The sequence below is a fragment of the Taudactylus pleione genome, unplaced genomic scaffold, assembly GCF_031769625.1.
Source record: "Taudactylus pleione unplaced genomic scaffold, aTauple2 ptg000253l, whole genome shotgun sequence".
In the NCBI taxonomy this organism is placed as follows: domain Eukaryota; kingdom Metazoa; phylum Chordata; class Amphibia; order Anura; family Myobatrachidae; genus Taudactylus; species Taudactylus pleione.
The window spans coordinates 4,733,129-4,758,866 of record NW_028284655.1 but is presented as its reverse complement, the minus strand read 5'-3'; the positions used below and the strand labels follow the sequence as shown (position 1 = coordinate 4,758,866).

The window sequence follows — 25,738 nt, the reverse complement described above, 5'->3', positions numbered from 1 at the left end:
ACCTAAGATCTGGGTAAGTTGTACCACGTGTGGGCTAACCACCACCAGCACCACCTGCTGTGGGACACATTCTTCTCCACATGTACCTTGGTCAAAGTGCATTACACCCTGGCTTAACTCTCTGTCTGGAGGACTACTGCTCCCAGCATTTCACACTGATAGCCACTTTAACCCTAACAGGTTGTGTCACCCAGGACGCTATCACCGCTTATTTTGCTAATCAATATAAAAACACAGTCTGGCATTTGGAGGAAAAGGTGACAGTACAGAGGTGCTGAGCAATGCCTTACTCAGGGCTGTATTGTGCTTTAGGCGTTAGTCTAAGCTGTTGCCTGATGTTTTAAATGTTTACGTCCTTTTTTTTTCTTAGCGCCGTAGCCTGTGGTGCGTTTCCAAAGCAACTAGAATGATGAACGGTCCTCCTCTGCCTGTCTCTCTGTGTTCTGCATAGGAGCCGAGCTGTATACAGATGCTGAGAATGCAACAGAATTTCCCCCTTACATTCACTCAGCGCTGAAGGATCCAGCGGTGACACATCACACAGGTAACAAGCCAGATATCACCATTCATATTAGCTAATCGTAAATGACATTTTTTTTTACAAATGCATAAAATCTAATTGTACTTGTAATTTTTTTTTTAACACTATACGTGTATATATATATATATATATATATATATATATTATATATATAAAAATACATTAACTACCCCCTCACTCACACAACCTCTGTCAGGTCATTGTAAACCGCACGCTCTTCCATCAGGTAAGATATGATGTTGATTGACCTGAGCTGACCCCTTGTAGTTGACAAAAAATAACTGTACCATAATGGATGCCAGTTGTTCTTTAGTCATTTAGGTGCCCATTTTGTAAGCCGGAACAATAATCAGCATGTTTAATTCACAAAAATAACCAACAGAAAACAATATTCTAGAGGCACTACATGCCTCATGCCTCACCGATGTCACTAGTTTCTAGTGAACTGATACCACTCCACTATGCTGGTGTTGCGTACACTTTAACTAGATCTTATACTATTGTGTGCAGGGTTCTCATTGCTATGCTGTCTCTAAGTCCTGTACATATGAATGTGATGTAATTGTTATGCTGTCATGTATGTACCAATCACTGTACAGTACAGCAGGAGATGTATGCTTTATTCATCTGTTAATGACAATTATGTCACATTCTGTAGGTTTCTCTTGAGACACATTTCTTAAAGGGGATGTCCATATGTAGAAAACTCATTCTTTATGTGTAGCAAATAGGGGGCGGGGGACCCCCTTATTGAAATACCCCTTCTTGTTTCATGTAGACAGACAGTGATGAGATGAATTCCCAGCTTTGGGTAACGGGACAGATGGGGTCAGCATTGTCTAATGATTGAAAATGGACAAGCCCTTTAAGGGTCACCAGCTTGTGACTCTGTGATTATAGATATTAAATATATGTATAAGTAATAAGATAGCTGTCAGACATATAATAGCTGTAAGTGATGACTGTGTATCCATCATTCTCTCGCCTCAGAACACATATAAGTGAAAACCCAAACAAAACATTGTTATCTGTGGAAAGCAGTCACACTTAATTAGTTCCTTCAATTTCCCAGAATTCATCTTTTTACAGAACATTCTTCGCATTACAGAATATCGCAAAAATGTCATGTTATATTGCTGGGGAGATGACTAGTTTAGCAGTACATTATAATGCCTTATATAATAACTACTATATTATTGTGTATGTATATACATATAGACATACATACTGTACATACATACATACATATACGGTGACACTATATATACATATATATATATATATATATATATATATTTACAAAGGTCCAGGGTTGGGACCGAAACGTAGATATGGATATGCTGTAACCATGCCATGCTGTGAAACTTAATAAAGAGATTTGTTTGAAGACTGGTGAGTGCACCCCATTTTTTTACATTTTATATATATTATATTATATATATATATACTGTATATTACATATACATACATTCCCACCCTGTGACGGAGGTCCCACATTGCAAATATGTCAGGAAAATGGAACGAGATTATTATTATTGTTTTCTGTAACAGCTCACAGATGTACCTTCACCTTCCATGCAGTTTTATTAAGTAAATTGTGGTGGAGTATTTCCTGTCTTCTCTAATATTAATTGTCACTCAGAGAGAGGGTAATTAAAATTATTTTAATAAAGGACAAAAAGATCCACTAGCAAAGCAGAGAATACCAGTTATTATCTTTCATTGACCAAGTCTGTTTACAGCAATGGGATCTATGATCCAGAATAGTTGGGAATTAGTGTTTTCTGTCTAATATTTAATAACAAGTGATGTTCTTGCTATCACTCGTTACTAATCTTAAGTGGTGCTTCAACCAATCAGCTCCTGTCATGTGTTTGAAAAATGACAGTTTAGGATCCACAGTGAGGCCACACTGGGGTGACTCTCATCCTGTTGTGTGGGCTACTACTTTGCTTAGATAACTGGGAATTGAATGACCACGTCATATTGAGGACTTATATGATCTTAATATGAGATCGCTTATTCGAGAGGTAGTGGGTGAACTGTCCCGGTGGTGTCACCTTATGTTGTCTTGTTTAGGTAGCATCCATTTATTAGAAATGATCTCCTTCCCTAAACTCCTCTACTGCTTACAGATGTTACCAATTTTGGTATCAAAGGCGCATGAGAAGTTTTTGTATAAAATATTTCGGGTCTGTATTTGGAAAAATAAATGTCCTCGAATTGGCTTGCTGAAGCTCCAACAAACCCGGGCTAATGGAGGGGATAACCTAATTTTAAATTATATAGCCATGCTGGAGTTTTAAGATACATACGGGACTGAATGCATAGGACGGACCTATATACTGATTCAAAGCTGGATCAGTCTTTTCTATCTGTTTAGCACTAAGAAATATCTGAGGATATTATTAGGAACCCCCTGCTGATGGTTGCGTGGCGAGTTTGTCTCTTTACGAGAAAACAAAGGAATCTAAATTGTCACCATTCTCTATTTCTCCCATTACTTTTAAATCCTGACAGGGGCGTATCTATAATGTGTGCAGGGTGTGCAGTGCACACAGTCCCCCAGATCCAGGGGGAACCCGCACCACACACCCTGCACCCATATTATGTAAAACTTACCTCTCCGAGGTCCCGCGACGGGTCTCCCAGTGCTGCTCAAATGCAGGAAAATGTCAGCCGTGGCCATTTTTCCGGTGTTTTGCGCATGTGCTGTGACTCTATTGATTCTGAGAGGAGGGGGCCCGTAACGAGGAATGCACGCAGGCCCCCTCCTCTCTAAAGACGCCCCTGAATCCAGAGTTTCAAAATGGGGAGGCCTCTGTGCCTATCTCATCACAGCCTGACAGGGAGATTCCTTAGGTCCGAGCATTGGTTGACACCAATGTTTAGTGGATACATATGTATCACCTCAATCCCACTCTCTGGTGCTATATTATGCGCAACACTATGTGAGTTCCATGATACGGACTCTTTCCTTAGAAGACTGGTCCAACTCCTTTGATCTGTTCTTAGCTAGACCTATGGGGGGGACGGGGAGCAATTTCTCTTCATTATAAAATCCTTCAGACTCCCTTAGTCATACTAAAATATCTACAGGGTTGTCTTCTTGGTGCGCTGTATTCCCCCATATTACCATGGAAAGCTTATTCCTTTATTCTCAATCAGTGCTCTCATCCAGCATGTACAGAGAAATGTTTTATAACATCTATCACAATTTATATATTTCCCCCCACCGCAGGTTCCTGATGGGATTGTCAGATACTAGTGTTTATCCTAAGTGTGGGGCTTCCGAGGCAACTTCTATACATTGCATGTGGGCTTGCCCTTTATACGTGGATTTTGGTAATCGCTTAATGGATTTGCGTCCCTGTATCTAGGTAATTATCTTCCGCTATGGGTGGAGTGGGCAATGTTGGGTATTAGATCACCGCCTGTCTCAGGCAGAGGGGAAAATAAAAAATTATTATTGGTTATATCAGCGGTGGTCCATAAATGTATACTACAGATGTGGTCCCATGCAGATACCCCATCGGTTTCTTTATTCCGGACTAAATAATTTTCTGCCTTCCAAATGGATTGGTTAGAGACCACTCTGCATAAAGAAACTAAAACGGCTTTCTTTTTCCAGCTGTGGGAGGGTTCTATAGACGCCTTTACGTTGGCCCTAAAATGCCAAATACATTTGTGCATTCGTAGTACTTCTTGGTATGACACCCGGATCTTACTGCATAATCCACCCGTTTCTCTGATACAGATGGGCTCTGTTTATATTTGGGTCCCTTTTCCCTGTTTTGTTTATTTTATTTGAAAATTTTTCGCTCAATAGGAGGTACCTGCCATGTTTAGATTACTCTGGATACAATGTGCCATTTTTTGCTCTTGTAAGGTGATGGAAATATTTTTCTGTTTAATACAATGTATTACTGTTATATCTATCCCCTTAATAGATATTTATTCTATTTATTATTTATTTTATATTTTTTGGGGAGGTTTATGATGTGTAATATATTATTGCTCTGATGAATTAAAGAAATTATAATTAAAAAAAATTACAGTTAGGAGCTGACTGGTTGGAGCACAATTTTGTAACGAGTGCTAACAAGAATATAGTTAATTATTAAATATTCCCCCTAAGTATGCTAAATTCCACTTAGACTTGCCACTGTCTTCTCTCATATTGTCCCCCAGCACACTTCTTTAAATGTTTCGTTTTTGTGGTCCGCCAAGCGACTTTGTGAGGAAGCACTTGGTGATTACTTCTGTGTATATAATACAGGTTGAGTCTCCCGTATCCAAATATTCCGAAATACGGATATTTTTTTTTTTTTAGCATGACAGAGTGAATTCTTTGCTTTTGATGGTTCAATGTACACAAACTTTGTTTAAGGCACAAAATTATTAAAATATTGTATAAAATTACCTTCAAGCTTTGTGCACAATGTGTATATGAAACAAATTAATTTCATGTGTGTACACAAATTTTGTAGGAGCCCCAAATTTATTGAAAATATTGAATAAAATTACCTGCAGGCTGTGGGCCTGATTCAGATCCACTCGCAAGTGCTTATGTAACGGATGTAAAATTTCTCGCTCCGTGGCTCACTACAAAAGGGGCGGCTGTCGATGTTGATTGACAGCTCGCCCCGTTTTGTAAATGTGGCGGGGGTGGCTTCACAAACTGAGGCGTTCCCAAGCGAACACCTGCCGTTTTTGGGCGGCCCCACTGACATCACCAGTGATGGCAGTGAGAGAGCTTCCGACTCTATTAGAGCCAGAAGCTCTCTGGGGCTTGCGGCCACAAGACCCTACCACAGGGGTCTCGTCGCAAGTCCGATGGACTTGACCATCGCGACCATCATCCTGGCCGCTCGCAATAGCTGTGGGTGGTCACCCACAGCTAGGCGAGTGGCCAGAAGGCCACACAAAAAAAACAAAAAACGCCCAGATTCAGAGCGAGTGCTCTTTCAGAGCATCCGTCTCTGAATCAGGGCCTGTGTGTATAAGGTATATATAAACATGAATGCATTCTGTTTAGATTTGGGTCCCATTCTCAAGATATCTCATTATAGAATGCAAATATTCCAAAATACGGAATATTCCGATATCCAAAGTACCCCTGGTCCCAAGCATTTTGGATTTGGGAGACTCAACCTGTATTCTCATGGAGCAGAATAATTATTTTCTTGTTGTTTAAACTGTGTAGAGCTTTTTGGGGTGCGCAGAACATTTCATCATGGTTTGTGCACCCAAGGAAATCTGGAAAAGCAATACTCTGCATGGAGGAGCGTGTCTACCACTATTTTCATGTCATCATTCCCCTCAATCTCATATTTCACCCATTACCTACTATATCACATCACCATCCACCCAACTCAGTTACCGCACTTACCTATTATATATATATTATGCCAAATAGAAATTGATGATGTATTATATATTCTACAACTCACTCCAGTGCTCTATCCTCAGCACCCCCGTGTGCAGAGATAATTAGACCGTATAGTGAAATAGAGTGCAACACTGTGCTGCCATGTCTTGTGAGATGTCATCCGACATTAGGGCGTACCTGTGCCCTGGTCCCTATGTGAGCACGATTATGATATAGATTGTTTCTGGATAAGTGGTTACATGTCTATTTGAATCCACCTGAACAGTGCATTTGTTACCTAGGAGACTGATAGCACTGTACCACACAGACATACTTTTAATTTGTTTCCTTTCTAAAAAAAAAAAAAAAAAATAGTCACACTTTACTAAGGGATCGGTATGAATGACCGCCGGACCTATGACCGGCAGTTCAAATCCCGACACTGCAACACGGATAGGAGTGAAAATCCCGATCGGTAAATATTCTAACTAAACCTAACCCTCCCTTGTCCAGTTTCTGTTCCAGCATTCTTGGATAGCGGAGCGGCAGGAAATTTTATGGACATCTCCTTCTTCAAATCATTGGGCCTGGCTCCGACCCTTAATACGACCTCTCTCTGTAGTTGGACTTAATGGAGAGGAACGTTCCAGAGTTGTCGTTGTCTCTCAGACATCTCCTGTCCAGCTATCCATCGGGACTCTACATTCCGAGGAGATCACGTTCTTGTTGCTTCACTGTCTGCTGGCTCCATTGGTTTTGGGTCTTCCTTGGCTCAGAAGACATAACCCCGTCATTGATTGGCAAACTGGAGAAATTCTTCAGTGGAGTGATTCCTGTTCCTCTACCTGCATCACACTTCCTGTCCGCCTGGCTGCTGCCATCCAGTCCGAATCGGTTTCCAGAATTCCGGCTCCTTACCAGGACTTGGCTGAGGTCTTTTTTTTTTTTTTTTTTTTAGAAAAGGCAGATACCCTTCCACCACACCACTCCTATGACTGTGCAATTGATCTCCTTCCTGGTGCTAAGCTTCCCAAAGGCAGACTCTATGCTCTATCCCTTCCTGAAAGCAAGGCTATGGAAGATAATATTCAGGACGCTTTGGAGAAAGGATTTATACGACCTTCCAAATCGCCTGTCCTAGCAGGCTACTTCAGCCGTGCATTGATTTTCGTGGATTGAACAACATCACGGTTAAAAACTCCTATCCTTTGCCCTGGATTCAGTATTGTTTGATCAACTTCGGAGGGCCTCTTCTCCAAAATAGATCTCGGAGGTGCATATAATCTGGTCCGCATTAGAGAGGGTGACGGATGGAAAACGGCCTTTAACACCCATTTCGGCCATTATGAATACCTCATGATGCTGTTCGGCCTGTCTAATGCCCCAGCTGTCTTCCAGGACTTCATTAATTATGTGTTGAGGGAACATCTCAGGGTGTTTGCGGTTGTCTACCTCGATGATATTCTAATTTATTCCAGCTCCCTTGAGGAACACCGCAAGCATGTGAGACTGGTGCTGCTAAAACTCCTGGAGAACCATTTAGATGCAAAACCATAAAAATGCAAATTTGTAATTCAAGAGGTGTCATTCCTAGGGTACATCATCTCCTCTCAAGGATTCTCGATGGATCCGAGCAAGGTTAAAGCCATCTTAGATTGGGTTCAGCCTACCAATCTAAAAGCAATTCAGCGCTTCCTTGGCTTCACCAATTACAGGAGATTTATCAATTCCTACTCATCCATAGTCACACCTATTGTGGAGCTCACCAAGAAAGGAGCTGATGTGACCAACTGGCCGGCCAAAGCTCTTCAAGCCTTTGACTCCTTAAAGATTGCCTTTACTTCTGCTCCGGTTCTTCAGCATCCCAATACTGACCTTCCATTTATTGTTGAAGTAGATGCCTCAGAGGTTGGCGTGGGGGCCATATTGTCTCAGAAGGATCCTTTGAATGGCAAACACCAGCCCTGTGCTTATTTCTCCCGGAAATTTGCCTCAGCAAAAAGGAATTAGGACGTAGGGAATCGTGAACTGTTGGCCATCAAGTGGGCATTTGAGGTTTGGAGACACTGGCTGGAAGGAGCCAATCATGTCATCACAGTGCTCACCAATCACAAAATCTTTGTTACATTGAGACTGCCAAGAGGTTGAATGCCAGACAGGCTCGGTGGGCATTATTTTATACCCGTTTTAATTATATCATCTCATTCCGGCCTGCAGTTTTCAACCAGCTCAACCAATCACCATACTGGGGGAGACCATCATCCCTACCTCTAATAACCATTTAGCTGTGACCAGAGATCTTGCGGATCTTATTTGTTCCTGCCAATCGGAAGCTCCTGCAGAAATGCCACCAGGGGTCTTGTTAGTGCCAGAGAGATTTCGGAAATTGGTGCTATTGGACTTTCATTCTTCCAAGGCATCTGTTGACCCAGGCATTGCTAAAACCACCGAATTACTGTCTCGTCTGTCTGGTGGCAATCTATGGGTCAAGATATTCAGGAATTTGTATTGGCTTGTGATGTCTGTGCTCGCAACAAGTCTCCTCGCACAGCTCTATTCAGACTCCTGCTTTCTCTTCCTATGCCCTCTAGACCATGGGCCCATATTGCCATGGACTTCATCATGGACTTACCATCTTCTTCCCACTGCTCTGTCATATGGACGGTTGTTGACAGTTTTAGTAAAATGGTACACTTTGTTCCACTCACCAAACTGCCTTCTGCTAAAGAGTTGTCCTCACTATTTGTACTCCACATATTCAGACTTCATGGCTTACCGATGGATATTGTTTCCGACTGAGGGACACAGTTTGTTGCGCGGTTTTGGAAGAACTTCTGCTCGGCCCTGGGTATCAACATCAGCCTATATTCTGGGTACCATCCACAGTCAAACGGGCAGACAGAATGGATGAAACAGTCATTGGAGCAGTAGCTCCGATACTTCATTTCCAAGTACCAGAACGACTGGCTGTCTCTCTTCTTCCCATTACGGAATTTGCATTTAATATTTCTTGTCACTCCTCTTCATTGGTTTCACCTTTATTTCTGCAACTCTGGCCTGCACCCTAGAGCAAACTCATTTAGGCAGTTTCAGCTGGTATTCCATCCTCCACATCAGTGGCAAGGCTATGGTCTGTTTGGAAGAAAGTTCGCCAAAGTCTGATGAAAGCATCCGGTCGTGCCAAAATCTGGGCGGATAAACATCGACGACAATGCAATTTCAAAGTGGGTGATTTGGTGTGGCTGTCTTCCAAGAATATTAATATCCGTCAACGATCACAGAAGTTAGATCCCAGATTCATTGGACCATTTAGGATTATCTCTCGTATCAATCCTGTGGCCTTCCGTCTGAAGCTGCCTGCTAATCTGAGGATTAACAATACGTTTCATTGCTCCTTACTCAAGCCGGTCTCCTCTTCCCTCAGGATGGCCAGCAAAACCTCCACCCGTCCTTGTCCAAGGACATTGAGAGTTTGTGGTGGAGAAAGTTCTGGACTCCAGATTCTCACAAGGAGCCCTTCAGTTCTTGGTCCATTGGAAGGGGTATGGGCAAGAAGAATGCTCCTGGGTGCCTATGAGATTATTGAATGCTCCTGCTTTAGTAAGAAAATGTTTTCAAGATTTTCCGGAAAAACTTGCAGCTAGGGGTTCCTTAACCCCTCGTCAAGGGGAGGTACAGTCAGGATCTGCAGCTTCCAGCCTGATGCACTGCATTAATTACTGCCTGTGTGCAGTGTCAGGTGCATGCTGATTGATTCTCCTGTCTGCACACTGGTCTATCATTAAGGGAGACTTGCTCTGGTTGAGCCTTGTTCCTGTTAAATTCCAGCCAGCCCTGCAATCCATGCCGGTGATAGAAGTTTTTCGTATTTCCGGTTCCTGTCTCCTGCATGTCAGTCGAGTTCCTGAGTCAGTCTAGCGGTATTTCGTGTGTGCCATTTATTCCATCCAGGCGGCTCCACCTACATCTCGTCCACACGTGCTGCTTGTACCATCTGGGCAGCACGGAGCGCTTCCTACCTCAGAAGCCTGTCACCATCCGGTGGCTTGTGTCAACACGGCGGCACCAATCGCAGTTTAGCGTTCCAGGTGCGCACCATCGCACACCATCATCCCGGCAGCACTGGTAGCTACTCTGCATTCCTGGTACGCAACCTAGCACATTGTCGCCAGTGTCATCCCGGTGGCGCTGGTAGCAGCCCCACGTTATTATTGCATACCTCACCTGGGTCTCATCAGCCCAAAGGCTGCAACGGTCCTGGGGCCCCAGGTCACTATCAGCCCCCAAGGCTGCTCCAACAGCCCAAAGGCTGCTTCACACCATCAGTCCCTTGGCCACGACTATAAAAGGCCACAACCAGCCCTCAAGGCTGCTCCTGCATCACACCTTTTGCCCTCGGCACAACTAGTCAAAACAAACCAGTCCCAAGGCAGCATCGACAGCCCAACGGCTGCAACCAAATTCTTAACCCTTGGCCTCGACTAGTACTATACATTCCAGCCCTCAAGGCTGTCATCAGTTGGCTCTACATCATACCGTCGATTCCCTCCAGGAATCATAACACCTAGATCCAATCCAGCCTGAAGAAAGGCAAGAATTCTATACACCTTAAAAACTTGAGGGTCATAGTTTCTTGGAGCACACCATTGGAAATATGTATGCCATATTCGGTGATAAATCCTGGCTGAGGCCGCTTTACGGGCTTTGAGCATGGTCTGGACCACAGAGCTGGAAAATCAATTAGCCTCCCTTAGGGATGTCTCAAGACCCAAGCCATTAAAGACAGATGGCCTAGGTCCGGATGTAGACATGGACCTGGAGACAACAGGTCTACTCGTAGAGGGAGTTGAAGAGGAACATCTATGGAGAGACTTTGAAGATCAGAGTACCAATGGCATCTGGGCCAAGCCGGAGCTATCAACAGGACTGTGCCCCCTTCCTGCATGAACTTTCAAATAATTCGAGGAAGCAGGAATATTGGGGGAAAGATGCTCCTGAGTTGATAGGATGCTTCCTTCGGGTGTAGGTTCTCCTGAGAAGCAAATGTATCAATGGCATAAAACCTAAGAAAGGTGTGGACAGAAGACCAGGTGGCCGCCTTGCATAGCTGTTCAGCTGAAGCACCACACCGGGCTGCCCACAAGGGACCCACAGAGAGAGTACAATGAGCAGATACTGTAGCCAGCACAGGAAGGCCGGACTCTGTGTAAACCTGTGAGATTGTCATGCAAATCCATCTGGCCAGATTCTGTTTGTTAGCTGGCCATCCCTTCTTGTGGAATCCATATAGGACAAAGAAAGAGTCCGATTTCCTTATGGTAGTAGTACGGTCCACGTAGATCTTCAGAGCACAGACCACATCCAAATAGGCCTCACCTGCCGCGAGGTCTGGTGATTGAAAGGCCAGAACCACAATTTCTTCATTAAGGTGGAAACAAGAAACCACCTTGGGAAGGAAGTCCAGGTGCGTTCCAAGAACGCACCTGGACTTCCTGATGAAAGATTAAAAAGGGGGAGCGATATGAAAGCGCCTCTAAATCCAATACCCTACGGGCAGCTGCTATAGCGAGCCACTCGACATCCACTGATTCCAGGGTTTTAATGGAGGTTCCTGAAGTGTGTGGAGCACCACTGACAAATCCCATGGAACCACAGGAGGGACAAAGGAAGGTTGTATACATAGAACACACAGGAATGTGTGAACATCCGGTAGAGGAGCAATTCGGCGCTGGAACTAGATGGACAAAGCAGAGAAGTGTACTTTCAGAAATGCTAGGCGGAGACCTAGATCCAATCCAGCCTGCAAAAAGGCAAGTACTGTATTCTAGAAACCTTAAAAACTTGAGGGTCATAGTTTCTAGGAGCACACCATTAGATATATGTATGTCATATTCTGTTATAAATTCTGACATTAATTGGTAAAACTGCCTTGTCTGGGGTCCAGCGGCCTTGGAAGGCGTGCTGGCCAGTCACTGCACCCCACCCTCGGAGGCTTGCGTCCATGGTGAGGAGAGCCCAGTCTGGGATTCAAAAGGGGTGACCCATGTCTAAATGGGATGTCTGTAGCCACCAGGATAGGGCCAGGCAAACCTCACGGTGGAGGCCCATCATCTGGGATCTGAGCAGATGGGGTAGTCTGTTCGACCTGGAGAGGATCAGGTGTTGTAGGGGCCTGGAGTGGAACTGAGCGAACTCCACCATGTCGAAGGTGGACACCATTGATCCCAAGGTCTGCATTGCAGAGTGAATTGACACTCGGCAACTGCGGAGCAGTCTGCACACTGAAAGCTGTAGTATTCAGATCTTGTCTGCTGTTAGGAAGATTCTCTGAATCTGGGAGTCCAGGATGGCTCCCAAATGTACAAAGGCAAATAGTTGATAACAGCGCTATACACAGTTGTATTTAAAACTCAGATACGGATGTGTGTTCATTAATATCACATTTAATGCATATGATTAGATCAAAATAATGAAATAAAAAATATTAAAAATGCACAAACAAAGTGCTATGTAATTATAACATACGCAGTCGCTACTAGGGGAACTGATTAGTCCATATGGATAGACGCTAGCTGTAGGACAAGATATTACTTCCATGTGTATGGTACAGCAAATATTTACCAAGTGGAATGTCAATTTATTCTCAGTCCAGATGAGTTTATCATGTGTCCAAATCCTGTTGGTATTGTCACAGAGTATAGACTGGATCGAATCCACTTGTAGCTGTATATCCTATGAAATAGGTGCGGATGTCCCAACAGCAAACAATGTGTCCAAATGTCCAAGATAGATGAATACAATGGTTCCCCAAAAGTTGTAGCGATTGTGGAGAGGCTTAACGCGTTTCGCTGGTAAATTGATTTCCAGCTTCTTCTGAATCTGGGAGTCCAGGATGGCTCCCAAATGTACCATTCTTTGAGAAGGTGTCAGGGAACATTTTTCCAGTTGATCAGCCAACCGAGCATTTGTACAAAGGCAATGGTTACCTGCAGATGGTGGTGAAGACTTTCTGGGGAGCTGGCCAACAGCAAGAGATCATCCTAGTATGGGAGTAGTCTGATCCCTTGATGACGAAGACAGGCCGCCATAACTGCCATGATCTTGATAAAAACCTGAGGGGCCAAAGCCAAACAGCAGAGCCTGAAATTGGTAATGCTGCTGTAGTATAGCAACTTGAGATATTGTTGATGAGAAGACGCTATAGGTACATGTAGGTAGGCGTCTTGAATGTCAAGACACAGCATAAAATCTCCAGGCTCCATAGTTAGGATGATAGAGCGGAGGGTTTACATACAAAACCTGGGCACCCTGATAAACTTGTTCAGAGATTTGAGGTTGAGGCTAGACTGATGAGACCCGTTGGGCTTCTGAACTAAGAAAAGGTAGAATAATAGCCCTTGCCTCGTTGTGAGGAGGGGACCGGAATTATTACTCCTGAAATCAGTAAGGACTGAATGGCTTTTTTTTAGCAGCAGGGCCTCACTTGGGTCTGATAGAGGTCCTGTGCAAAAGAACTCCTGGGGGGGGTCAACTGAGGAAGTATAGGGCATATCCGTGGGCGACCACTTCTCTTACCCAGGCGTCTGATTGAGCCTGATGCCAAAACTGGGTGAATTGAAGGAGTCGGCCTCCCACCCTGGGAGCCCCCAGGAAGTGGCCCCTGTCCCGTCAAACTTAAGGCTTGTCCTCAGATTTGGTAGGTGGACGTCTAGTAGCACAGGTCTGTTTGGTCCTATGCTTGGAGGCCTTAGTTGATGCCTGATGCCTTGGAAAGGACTGACCTTTAACTTTTTACTTGAGGATGAAAGGACCGAAAGGATGACATCCGAGGTTTCGCAGTAAGGGCCTATTTCAGCAGTGCACGATGTTCGAGAATCTGCGCAGGCACCAGACCTGTTCTGCGCATGTGCAGAACGGGTCTGCGAGCCCGCATGTAAACTGGCAGCAGACTGTCAGTGATACCATATAAAATCCCATGCTGTGTCCTTACAAATGTGTTAATAGGACTGTAAGTTTGTACCCACACTGACGGTGGTTATCAAGCCTGAGGAGGATTAGTGGAGTACACACAGTGTGAAGGAGATGTGATTGCAGACAGAGGATAGCTGTCCACTGTTTAATAGCACAGATTGCAGTGCTATAATAATCATAAGGAATCTGACATTACAATTACATGAGTGCTGGGTTTTGGCAATGCATTACATATGATATATTATTTGGAGTGTGACCCATTTATAATTGTAATATCTATACCATAATTAATCAAATTGATTTAGTCACAGAGATTTGCCATGTAAAATCCCATGCTGGTAATTTAATTACCATCCACCTTGACAGCACCTCAGCATTAGTAGATAAAAGGTTACATTGGGTATCTTCTCTGTAACATATGTCATCCCTACTAGAAGGTGTAATATAAATCTGGGATAAATAGAGATGTTATTCATAAACCTACATTGGTAATTTAATTTCTATTTACCTTAATAGTATCTCCGCATCAGTGGATAGAAGATTACATTGTAAACATCCTCTGTAACATACATCATCCCTATTAGAAGGTGCTTTATTAATATTGGATACAATATATAATTAGTGAGACAGACAGTGGCATCCCTGCCCACAGCATTTTTTTTTAAACCACTATTTCTTTCTTTATTTGATATCATTTATTTTTTAATATGATTTTGCAGTCTTTCTTAGATGATATTTTAATATATAAATAATAAAAGCTATATTTTATTTACATTTTTTTGCGCACCACAATATACAATTCTTTGTCTTTCCATTGTCTATATTCTTTCCTCTGCCAGATATAGCCGCAAGAATAATAAAATACACAATCTGACACAGTGCAGTGAGAAACCCAAATAACAAGAGATATGGTAAGAACTTACCTTTGTTATCTCTGTTTCTACGAAGTCCATAGGGTCCACAGGGTTGACCTTGGGGTATAGGTTGGGAACCAAATCCGGGCACCACGCAGTTAAAGCTTTTAGCTCCCAGGATGCACTTGGGTCCACTCTCCCTATAACCCCACCCCCAAGCCAGAGGCACCTCAGTTTGTAAGTAGCCAAAGGCCGGAGGAGGAGAAAAAAAGAGAGAGAAAACTGGAACACTCGATAACCATACTCACAGAAATGGGAGACGGAAAACCGGTGACCAGCCACACAGCCCATTTGAAGCCAGGTGCGTCAGGGCGGGCGCCCTGTGGACCCTATGGACTTCGTAGAAACAGAGATAACAAAGGTAAGTTCTTACCATATCTCTTGTTTTCTACTTCAGGGTCCATAGGGGGTCCACAGGGTTGACCTTGGGGATGTCCCAAAGCAGTTCAACCAAGGGAGGGGACGCTCCTGTGCTGAGAGGAGAATCCGCCGCCAAAAAGGAAGCATCCGGAGAGGCAAAGGAAACCAATGCCTAGAACCTTAAAAAGGTGTGGGCAGAAGACCACGTGGCCATCTAGCAAGGCAAAACAGCCAAGGCGCCACAGCGAGCCACCCACGAGGGTTACATGGCCCGAGAAAAAACAAGCATCAACAACAGAAAGGCCTACCCATGGGTAGGCCCCTGAAGAAGACATACGAGGCCGTCCAGCCAACATTTGGCCATAGGCCGGCCATCCTTTCCTGTTAAAACCAGAAATCTCAGACCACCAATAAGGAGTCCGATTTCCGTCAGGAACTTGAACGGATCACATAAATCCACAGAGGCCGGACCACAGTCAATGAGGCCACACCAGCCGATAAGACCGGGGACTGAATGGCCTCACCATAAGTTCCAGAATAATATGGAACCTAAAAATCACTAAGAAGAAACACAGGGTGAGAGCAACTCACACCCTGACAAGATGCCCTCCAGAAGAGGGAGCCACATGAGAAGGCTCCCAATTCCGACACTCACCTGGGTGATATAAACTCCCTGAGAGAAAGAGAGAAAGCCAAAGCAATAGACCATGTAATGGCAATCACAACCAGCGGTTCCATTAACTTTCCCCGGAGTCAACGAAGAACCACTACTAACTCCCACGGAGTCCCTAGGGAGGACAAATGGAGGCATAATCCAGAAAACACTCCAAAGGATGAACTGGATACCAGAGCGGAGCAATTCCATATCTTAATCATACTGACAGTGTAGAGATCCGCACTGTCAGGAAGGCCAGGCCGAGGGTGAAACCCAAGCCAGCCGGAAGGAATGCCAGAATATCTGGAAATCCTGGACACCAGAGGATCATATCGACAGGTATAATACCATAAGAATTATGGCTGCCACAGTTTGTGGTAGGTCCCAGCAAAAACTGATCCATGTGCTCTAATCATTCCAACGATGACAAAGCCAGGGAAGCCGTAAGACCACTGTAGGGACGCAGTCAAAGACAAACGACCCAGGTCCAAGACAAACCCCAGGACCCTGAGACAACAGGTCTGGGCAGTGAAGCATCAGGAATGGAGTATCGATGGAGAGACTCCGAAAAACCAAGTACCCCTGACATCTGGGGCAATCAGGAGCCACCAGCAGGAAAGCATCTCCGTCTCGATTGAAACACTTCCCTCGAGGAAGAATGGAGACCGGAGAACACAGGTACGCAAATTGGAAGAACTACTTCACCGACAAAGAGTCACTGAAGGTTGCTTCAGAATCCCCAGAGTTGGACTGTAACACCATAGTGTGATAGAGTCAGAAGGCCATGAGGGTCACCTCAGGAGGACCCCCCCCCCCCTGCTCACCAGGAGATGAAACCTCTCTTGGGGAAGAGACTAGTCCCCTGGATGCACGTCGTGACGGCTGAGGACTCCCGCTTACCAATGGAGAGCACCTGAAATGAACACTGTCGAGATGGTCGGGAGGAGACCCTCAGACAATGTCCGAATGTATGACATACCTGACATTGCCACCCAACGAACAGTATTGCTAAAAAGGAAGCCACTGTTCTGACCCTGTCGGACTGAACTTTTTCAGGTTCACCGGGAAACAAGGGTTATGCCAGAGTGAAGGCCCAAGACAGGCTAAAGTTCCAACCAGTTAATTGACAGGGTGGAATCGACAGACCTCCAACTGCACTGAAATGGATGCGAACCAGACACTGTCCTTAGCAAAGAATACCCTGGACGAGATGGCCATAGTCACCCGAAAAGGGACCGACTTGCCTCCGGGGAGAGCATCATCGTTTGAACAGTGATCAGACAGAAATAACTTGTTCCATCTGGAGATAAGCCAATTATGGAAAGGCCTGGAATGGAACTAAGCCCATTCCACCCTTCCAAAGGCAGACACTGAATAGTGGACCATGCATCCCAGAGTGTAAAGACATATGTCGACTGCGCAGACATCCATGTACTCCTAATGGAAGAGTGGAGATGCCGTCTTATGCCAGAAGAATTCTCAGATTCTGAGAATCCAGCAGGGCTCCTAGGTGAAGAATACCCAGAGAGGGATGCAGGGAGGACTTTTTCCCCATTGATTAAACGTCTGCAGTCAACCCCCCTGTCAGTCAGTCAGACCCGGCTGTAAAGTACCCCGGTGATCCTGCTAAGAGCAGGAGGCCATCCAGGTACAGGAGCATTGGGATATACTGAACAGAAGAACTGTCAGAAAATCCAAAACGCTGGTAAACCCCTGTGGGGCTGAGAGCAGTCCCAACAGGCAGAGCCCGAAAAATCGTAAGTGCTGTGATACAGCAAACCTCAGTCCATGCTGAGGTAAGGTCTCTGTAAGTACCCGTAGGCACGCGTCCTGTATATCCAGTGATACCATAAAGTCCCCAGGTTCCAAACATAGTATGATGGAGCATAGGGATTGCTTCCTGAGCCCAGGTAGCTTTAGGAACTGGTTCGGGGAATTGAGACAGAGAATAGGCCAAAGAGGACCATTCAGCCACCGCACCAGAAAGAAAGCAGAACAACCAGTCCCTCGCTGAGAAAGTGGGGATGGCCCAATTAGCTCCGCTTACCGCAACAACTGTATAGCTTTCTGGATTTGTAAGGCCCTGTTCCGAATAAGGGCCTGCGTACCATCACATGGAAATAGGCCGCCTGAGCAAAGAGAGTGCGTACCCTCCTACCCACGTAGCCGCGGCAACTAGACACTAGTACCGGGCAAACTGAGAAATCGCCATCTCCCAGTGGTAGGCCTGTCTCGTCAGGCTGACGATATATCCGTAGGTTCAGAAGCAGGATCGGCTGGCAGTCCAGGTCTGCTCGGAACTGGATATGTCGGCCCTTGTAAAGGCCGACAGTCTATGAAGAAACAGACCTTTAGGCTGACCCAGAGGACAAAAAGACTTAATAGTCTGAGGCCCCGTAGTGAGCATAGCTGACGGCGGGAAATTTGTACTGCCACTGTCAAGGTCAGGACCCAACAAGATATACCCTATAGATGGTATCTGCACCTCTGCATTCCCAGAGCGCAGCCATAGGGTATTACGGAGGATACCGTCGCAGCCGGAACTCTGAAAATTAGGAGCTGGTATCCAATATAGGCATGTCCACCTATGACAACTGCATATATTACGTGAGCAACCAAATACATTTGAACCCCAGACGTGTTGGAGGGTAAAAAACATTACAAATGCATCAGCTCAGTATGCAATAGTATTAACCAACCATGCTATCGCCATGGTAGGATGGGTAACAACCCCTGAAAGCGAGTATACTGATTTCAGGCAGAGTTACCACCTACGGATCAGAAGAATCCGACCACGCAGGAATGGGATGCGTAGTAACGTCTGTAATCCGACGAGTAACACGCCCATCCACCCCAGGAGGGGCTCATGATGACCCTCAGGGAATTTGGGACAGGAGACCAAACACTGTTGTAATACCTCATATCTGGCAACAGCCAGAGTCCCGCCATGCGATCCACCCGCTAGTCAGCAACAGGGACCCAAAAGGCACGTAATACTGAGGGTGTATGATACAGGTGCAGAATGGACCTGCTACCAGCCCTAAAACAGGGATAATAATACTTGAGATAGGCTTCCCCCCGTGTAAGAGGGAAAGAGCCCAAAACAGTATCCAGTTCACGGTAGAGCCAAGTGGGAAGTAAGCACAGGGCGTCAACCACGCCAATTTGCGTTTCATAGAAAAACGACATCCACCCAGGGTGGCTGTTGTGGTAATCCCTGCAAGGGGCATGACAGACTATTGTGGCACCAGGGGGAATTCATATACTCGAAAAACCCCTGTAGGGAGCGGTAGTCTGTGTCACAGGCGAAGAGTGCAAGAAACTGCGAGATACCCGGAGATGAAAAAGGGCAGTATGGTGAAGTAACCCCAAGTGAGGTACAACAATGGGGCCCGCCCGGCGATCCGCAATTAAGAGGATCCCGAGAAAACAAACCGCCCAAGGGGGTCGTGAAAGGGGCCGGCACCCGATGACGCCACATACAGAACCCTTTAAGAGTTAAATCCTCCGCACTAACACCTGCAGCACATGGCTTGCAGGATAGTAAAAATGGGTGCAGTATAACGCTCTATCTCCTGGTCAGACATATCTGACCAAGCCTTGTGATCAAGCAGCGCTATACTGGTCCTGACTGAAACTAAAAATTAGCTGCAGGGACCCATTTTCAGCGTATGCAACACACAGTTCCACTCAAAATATGGCAACGTGCAGCACGCAACAGTATGTGACAAACCTCACAAATATTAACAAGTATATAAATGTGAGGTCTCAGAACCACCCCAAGTACAGCTGTATTAGGGCAGATAAGGAAAGGGATAGATATACACTGACAGGTGAGAGAATAAAGTACAGTCAGCACTAGCATAAGTCACATACAATGCAGATATATACATATATACATAAACATGTCATATAATATACTGCACTATTACACTGCATTCAACTGCCCAGATTCAGTGTCTGGGAAGGCTACAGCGCTGTGTACACTGACCTGATGGTGAGGTACGCAGGGGGACTGGACTCACTGCCATCTCCAGAGATTTCTGCTGCACCACAGAGAAAATGGCCGCTGGAGACCTCAGAAGAAGCGTGGCCCGCGGAGGAAGCAGCTCAGCGACGCCAGACTATAGATACTGAAAGGCGCGCTGAGCTGAGGGGAGGAGCCTCTGTAACAGGGAAGGCTGTCTCCCCTGGCCGGCTATTAACCCCCGGGACGCCGGCTCCCTGCACCGAACACTAAGTCCCTGGTGGTCTAGTGGACACACGGGGTATGGGGGGCCCGCCGCCACTGCCGGCGCCTCTGGTCTGTCCCCAGAGACCGGAGGCACAGGACTGCATTTCAAATGCGCGGATCACCGCAAGCGGTGACCCGCGCCTTACCTGCTCCCCGTGGATCCGGCAGCAGTCCTGGGCGCCCGCAGAGTCCGGCTAGTACAGACTCTGGGGTCCCGCTGAGATCCCCAGATCTGTACTGGCGTCTCAGCGCCAGCGGGGTGACGGAGCGGCAGCTTAGACGTCCTATGGACAGTCTGACGCTGCCGCTCTGAAGAATCCAAAGGAAAAATAAAAAACTCTGTCCTTTAGAAAAAATAAAGCTTAGGGGCTCCTAATCAGCTCCCCACTGCACTAAACGGTGACCCGATTCCGGCCGGGCACCAACTTAAACTGAGGTGCCTCTGGCTTGGGGGTGGGGTTATAGGGAGAGTGGACCCAAGTGCATCCTGGGAGCTAAAAGCTTTAACTGCGTGGTGCCCGGATTTGGTTCCCAACCTATACCCCAAGGTCAACCCTGTGGACCCCCTATGGACCCTGAAGTAGAAATATGTGTATTATGGCATCGTGTAGTGTGCAACCACGCTATATAGTATGTGATAGCCCGAACAAATATAGGGAGATGTGAGGTACAATAAACTCCCTATACCTTAGTATGCCAGGGTTATTGTAGAATAAAGGGTAAGGTATAAGCTTGAAGTATACAATATAGAGATCAGAGCTAGCACAAGACATACAAATGCAGAAAAATACAATGCTGGTGTCACCTCTGGCCTGCCTCCATCCCAGACTGCTATGTGCTTCTCCTGGCAACCTGGGCAGAGTCGGGCACCAGGAGCAGACAGGAGGACCCTCATCGCAGGTCATAGCCACATTCTCCAATACATTATAACATTCTCCCCACTAGTGACATGCAGCTGTCACTGTCCTTTCTCTGCCCGCTTTACTTTCCTTCCCATGGTCTCCCTCTGCGCTGCCCATCTCCTGCCTTCCCTGGGAACCGCTACCCTATGGCTGGGTCCCACCATTATTAATCTCACTCCTCTCTCTCCAGGCACGGATCATATGCAGGGGAAGACAGGAGACTCACAGCCAGCAGCCTCCCTGCCTAGCCCAACACATGCTGCTATATGCTGGGCTGCAAAGGATCCAGGGAGGCTGCTACCGTTGAGTCTCTTCTCTACCCATGCATGACATGGTGTTGCACTGCTATACAGTGAGGCCATGGGGGCAGCGTATGAGGCTATGGGGGCAGTGAGAGAAAGTGTGTGTAAGGATATGGGGGCAGTGAGTGAGTGTGTGCAAGGCTATTGGGGCAGTGAGTGAGTGTGTGTAAGGCTATGCGGGCAGTGAGTGAGTGTAAGGCTATGGGGCAGTGAGTGAGTGTAAGGCTATGGGGGCAGTGAGTGAGTGTAAGGCTATGGGGGCAGTGAGTGAGTATAAGACTATGGGGCAGTGAGTGTAAGGCTATGGGGCAGTGTGTGTGTGTAAGGCTATGGGGGCAGTGAGTGATTGTAAGGCTATGGGGGCAGTGAGTGAGTGTAAGGCTATGGGGCAGTGAGTGAGTGTAAGGCTATGGGGCAGTGAGTGAGTGTAAGGCTATGGGGCAGTGAGTGAGTGTAAGGCTATGGGGGCAGTGAGTGAGTGTAGGGCTATGGGGGCAGTGTGTGTATGTGTTGGGGGGAATGTGAATTCTCGCCCAGGGCTTCTCTTGGGCTTAATTCTTAACTTCAGTGTAAAAACAAAGCTGCCCAGTTTTTGCCTGCTACATGTACAAGCGGTCAGTATTTTCCCTGCATGCTATTGTACCTCTAGCATTGCAACATAGTTTGTTGGATGACAAATAATGTATGATTCGAGTCAGGGGCGTTTCTAGAGGAGTGGGCCCGTGTGCACTCTCTGACACGGGCCCCCTCCTCTCCACCCAGCAGCGCACTGAGCTGTGCATGGCCAGTGCCGGAGTTATAGACTCTGGGCACTAGAGTGTGCCCAGAGTCTATAATGTATGCACAGGTCACCGTGAAAATGGCCGCGGCGGCCATTTTCCCACTACTGCGCATGCGCAAACAGGAAGATGGCCGCCGCCGCCATTTTACAGTGCCGGACCCCCACGCCGATGTGGGACTCCAGAGATAAGTAATATTATGGCTGCAGGGTGTGCGGTGCCCCCCTGGACCCAGGGGCCAATGTTCCCCGCACACCCTGCACCCATTATAGATACACCCTTGATTTGAGTGTTATTTTCCTCTATAAGAGACAGCCACAGGACTGGAATGTATTAGCTTATGTCATAAAAGCGACCAATACAGCTGGATCATGTTTCTAGTAGAGTTAGGAAAATGGAAACAGAGGACTGTTTGCAGTCACAGTGTGGCAGTGTTTATTGTATTGTCTAAGTGCAGTACATTACATATATTGCAGATCGCTACAGGGGCCAGATCAGCGCTCAAATGGAAAACTACAACTGTTATAGTACACAAATCTGTTACAGCTTCAGAAATTTACATCTCTGAGATCAAGGTAAGACCTCCATGTCTCAAAAAATATTTGTGAACTTTTACATGTAAATTTGGGTTGTTATATAAATTAACAATAAGGTAACAAATTTTAGGTTTAGTGTTTATTTTTGGCTCAACCATTCACATCCACTGCTTCAGTCTGGACAGAAATAAAAGTACACAGGGGTATTATCTCCAGTGTTTCCACTTTCAAACTGTCAGATTTCCCGGTCAAATTCCCTGCCAAATTTTGAACTTAAAATGCTGTGGAAAGAACATAACAGGACAGCCAACAAATCTAACTACAGAAAACAAACATTCTAAACTGAAAAAGTGACCTTATCAGGCCAGGAACACCAGGAAAAACATCCCAGACGTGGAAACACTGATTATCTCAGGCAGAGTTGCCGAGAGCTGATATGGGCCTGAGTACTGGGGTGGGGGCCAAATCTGGGAGGCGTGGCCACACCCCCTACAGGACAAAAAGTAAAAAAAAATACTATGCATAGCACCACATTTGTCCCCCATAGCAGCTGACTCTCCACCAAGCCCGGACCTGAGCAGTCAGTACCTGTCCCCACACCCAATGCCCTTGATCTCAGAGGTAGTGTAACTGAAAGCAGAGGGCAGCTATTTTATCACAGAGATTCAGCCCACAGTGATAGCATCTAATATAGGCTGTCTACATATCATGCTAAAGGTAGTGCTAACACTAACATAGGACCGGGATAAAGGTGAATAATGATATGGACGGAGGGAGATGGTGGTGAGAGAAGTGGGCCCAGGAGATAGAGATGGCCTGAGCAGTAGCTTACTCTCACTCCCTTGTATGGGTACATACATCCCACCAGTTTACTCGCTGGATTAACAGGGCTGCCAAGGCCCAGGGACCCCGACACACTGGGGGAGACCCAACATATAGCTACATCACCATCGTGGGGGACACTGGCATAAAGTGAACTGGGGGCACTACAGTATGTTTAACACATTTTTGGTGCTGGGATACTTTTTAATAACATCTCATATTGGTAGGAGCCCCCACAAGTTAGTTGCCTGGAACACCCTCAAACCAGCTCTAATTTTACTCATGACTAAATTCTATATTATATGGAAAATGCATTTATTTTTAATTCAAGCTGGTGACCTGGCATTGGGGGAATAAATAACAGACAAAAACAGCACATAGTAAGTTTTTGGAGCACTACAGCGCCACCTTGTGGTGTACGCATGGTACTAGAGGCAATAGCATGTAAAACTATATGGAACTTCAATTTTATACATGTGGTGCCAACATTTATTGCAGTGAAGCTGTTGCAGCATGGAAAATAATATAGTGGAGAATACATGAATACAGTTGATTTAGTTTACTTAGGAAATTTTGGCCAATTGCAAAAGAAAAAAAAATGAAAGTAAAAATAAAAAAAATTAGCTCCCACGTGCACCATGCACTACTATAAACACTACTGTACATGATACTAATTTTCTGCAGTATTAGTGCAGACCCAATGCCAGCACAGAGCGGAGGCATCAGTGCTGTGGGTAGAAATTAGCGACCTCACTGGATGTACTAAGCTCTGGAAAGTGATAAATTGGAGAGTGATAAACTACCAACCAATCAGCTCCTAAGGGTCACTTTACAGGTTGTTTGAAAAATGACGGGAGCTGATTGGCTATCACTCTCCAATTTATCACTTTCCAGAGCTTAATACATCTGCCCCTTTGTCACAACCCAATATCCATGAAGTACTGGTGAATGAACAGGCTCCATTCTCGCCAATATTAGCGCAATCCACAACAGGTCAGCCACCACTGTGTGTCAGGTCCCTTTTAGTAGTCTGGCTATTACCTTGATCTGAGCTCATCAAACAATTCCATCATCTGGGATCAGTATAATTTACCGCTGGCCTAACCCTAACCATACCTCCCAACATGACCCTCTCCAGGGAAGTCCAGGACCAGAGCATTGTGTCCCTCCTGGTCATTTATGATTGCTGCAGCCCCGCCTCTGGGGCCTCCACCACAGTCCAACATTCAAATAGGGGAGTCACACCAACTGCCAGTGAGTCCCAGCCAGTGATGTTTGGCAGTGTGTGAAATGACAGTTGGTGTGGCTCCTCTATTTAATTTGTGAACTGCGCTGCAGCCTCACCTCTTACCAGGGAAGTCCAGGACCAGAGTATTGTGGCCCTCCTGGGGAGGGTCATGTTGGGAGGTATGCCCAACCCCCACCCCCCCCACTTCCCTGCTGCCTAAACCCAAGTCCCCCAGGGCGGGTGCCTAACCCTAAACCCCCCTTCCCCTAGCCTAACCCCAAGTCCCCCTGGAAGCCCCTAGCCTAACACCCCTCCCCCTTCCCCCGTGGCTGTCCGCACCCAGCTTACCTTCAATCGAGATGCTGGGCTCCTGGTGTAGGTAAAATGACAACAGTGGATTTCAACGCCTGTCATTCAGGATGCCAACGGTCGGGATTTAGACTGCATACCCATCATCTACAGTTACATCACACAAGCCTGCACCACCACAGACCAGAATTACTATTACAAAATCACACTGAGCAGCTTTGGCTTTTATTCAGAAATATACATAAGAATTCTAATGATAGAAAATAAGTCTCTGTTACATAACCATTTAGATTCATTGTCATTTTCACAGGATACATGAAGGGAAATGAATGCGCAGGTCTGAGGCTGGTCACCACGGCATCATGCTTTTCTCACCTGTCAATCATCTAACCAAGGGAAATCTAACATACCGACAGATGGAAGAGCCTGTGGACCCCGGGCTGTGGGAGCCTCATACCGTAATTGTTGTGGTTATTTTTGGACTGGTCTGTCTCCTCCATTTGATAGCGTTTCTGTACACCGTCTGCCTGCAGAGCTATAGGAATGCTGGTTCACAAGGATTTGCACACCTTGATCCTTACATAAGGAAAGATGGTGAAAACACAATGTCTTACAGATGCATATCCCGCCCGCTGATTGACCACCTTGACTCTCAACAAAAAGAGAGAACCCCAATGACGATCGATATGTGACCACAAAAGCAGCTTTCGCTTTTTAAAAACATCATGCACCCAAAGATCTGGAACCTAAGTGCTAAAATGTTTTTCTTCTAAATTTCTCAAACACATATACAACAAGTATAATGGATAGTATG

At 45.9% G+C, this 25,738-nt stretch overlaps 1 long non-coding RNA gene across 1 annotated transcript; it reads left to right on the top strand.

Moving 5' to 3' along the window:
* Window positions 1–473: 473 nt before the first annotated feature.
* LOC148515125 (uncharacterized) lies at window positions 474–25,366 on the top strand. Its single transcript, XR_015879427.1, has 3 exons — window positions 474–544; window positions 22,506–22,604; window positions 25,235–25,366. It is a non-coding gene; the product is annotated as an uncharacterized LOC148515125 (long non-coding RNA).
* The last annotated feature ends 372 nt before the right edge of the window (window positions 25,367–25,738 follow it).